This window comes from Nematolebias whitei, chromosome 21 (genome assembly GCF_014905685.2).
Source record: "Nematolebias whitei isolate Nwh7 chromosome 21, NemWhi1, whole genome shotgun sequence".
Classification (NCBI taxonomy): domain Eukaryota; kingdom Metazoa; phylum Chordata; class Actinopteri; order Cyprinodontiformes; family Rivulidae; genus Nematolebias; species Nematolebias whitei.
This window is the reverse complement of record NC_056518.1, coordinates 13,440,812-13,443,176: the sequence shown is the minus strand read 5'-3', so window position 1 is coordinate 13,443,176 and position 2,365 is coordinate 13,440,812.

Here is a 2,365-nt window from a genome sequence, read left to right as displayed (position 1 = left end):
CATGTCCAAACCACTGTCCCTCCTCTGGACATGTCCAAACCACTGTCTCTCCTCTGGACATGTCCAAACCACTGTCTCTCCTCTGGACATGTCCAAACCATCTCAGTCTGGTCTCTCTAACTTTATCTCCCAGTTGTTCAACCTGTGCTGTACCTCTGATGATCTCATTCCTAATCTTATCCATCCTTGTCACTCCTAAGGAGAACCTGAACATCTTAATTTCTGCCACTTCCAGTTCTTTCTCCTGTCTTTTTGTCCATGTCTCTGTCTCCAGACTATACAACATATCTGGTCTCACCACTGTCTTGTAAACTTTTCCTTTGACCATTGCTGACACCCTTTTGTCACAAACCACTCCTGAAACTATTCTCCATCCACTCCATCCTGCCTGGGCTCTCTTCTTCACCTCTTTACCACATTCCCCATTTTCCTGGACAGTGGACCCCAAGTCCTTGAAGTCCTGCACCTTTGTGACCTCTGCTCCTTGTAGCCTCACTGTTCCACCTCCTCACTCTCATTCACACACATGTACTCTGTTTTACTACGGCTGACTTTCATTCCTCTTCTTTCAAGTGCATACCTCCACCTCTCCAAGTTCTCTTCCACCTGTTCCTTGTTCTCACCACAGATCACAATGTCATCTGCAAACATCATAGTCCATGAGGATTCCTGCTTCACATCTAAATTGGTCTAGCTGGTCCATCACCAGAGCAAACAAGAAGGGGCTCAGAGCCGATCTTTGATGCACCTCCACCTTGAATCTATCTGTCACTCCTACAGCACATCTCACTGCACTGTCCTGCTGTCCTCATACATGTCCTGTACCAGTCGAACATACTTCTCTGCCACTCCAAATTTCCTCGTACAATACCACACCTCCTCCCTCGGCATCCTGTCATATGCTTTTTCTAAATCCACAAAGACACAATGGAGTTTTTTTGTCCCTCTCTGTACTTCTCCATCAGCATCCTCAAAGAAAAGGTGGCATCTGTGGTGCTCTTTCTCAATATGAAACCATACTGCTGCTCACAAATAGTCACCTCTCGTCTGTCTAGCTTCTACAACTCTCTCCCAGAACATCGTGTTCAACTTCATCAACTTAATTCCCCTGTAGATGCTACAACTCTGTACAGATACATCACCCTATCTGACACTCTTTTCACCTCTACTACATTATTTGCCAACTCCGCCTTCAGGACCACCTGTACTCCATTTCTCTTTCTATCCACACCATGGTAAAACAGTTTGAACCCTGCTCCAATGCTACAAGCCTTGCTGCCTTTCCACTCGGTCACATGGAGAGATAAAACATCTACCTTCCTTCTCTGCATCATGTCAGCCAGCTCTCTGCCTTTGCCTGTCATTGTCCCCACATTTAGAGTTGCAACCCTCAGTCTTACATTCTTGACTTTCCTCTTCTCAGTCTGTCTCCTGACACGTTTCCCTCCTCGTGGTCTTCGACTAACAGTAGCACAATTTGTCAACAGCACAGATGGCGGTCGTCGTTAACCCGACCTCAACCTATGGTTGAGGTTTCTCTTTGATGAACTCGTATTAGAGTTTTAGCAAAAGTGTTTTACGTCGGATGCCCTTCCTGACACAACCCTCACCATTTACCCAGGCTTGGGATCGGCACAAGAGATACACTGGCTTGTGCTTTAAAACATCTATTGATTTTATTGTTTAAAACTAGTCACCCTATTACACAACAAGGGTTTTGTGTTTAAGTATAAGAAGAATGTATGAAACTCTCCTTTTGGTTTGGTGAACAAAAATGGGTTTTACAAAATTATGTTTGAACCAACTACAGACCTTTCAGTCACTATTGCTATAATAAAATAAGCCATTAAAACATGAAAAGGAGGGATTCTATACTAGAAAGCATTTTTTAGTCTTTTCCTGCCTCCTGAAAATGTTTGATTTCTGTGAGAAACCTATAACACAAATTGCTCAAAGCAATAAAAAGTCCTGATGAATTCAATTGTGCATGAATCTGCGCACCCACGTACAATTTGTAGCCTTTCTGAAAAGTTGAACCTTTTTAGTTTTGATGCAGTTCAAGGCCGAATTCAACACTGTGAAAAAAGTTGGATAATTCTGTTTTCCTGGTTTTCCCACTGGAGGGAGCTGTTGCATACATAAACAGCAAACTTGTAATTGCTCTGATGAATCACTGGTATGTGTGTGTGCACGCGTGCGTGTGAGCGTGTGTATGTGTGTTGCAATGTTTTGTTATTTATAAACAGCATTGCCATACATTTCAATCTGCAGTCCTCTATTGTATTTTTCTGACTCACCATCACATGGCTCTTTAGATCAAAATTATATATATACTGTATATATATATATATATATATATATATAT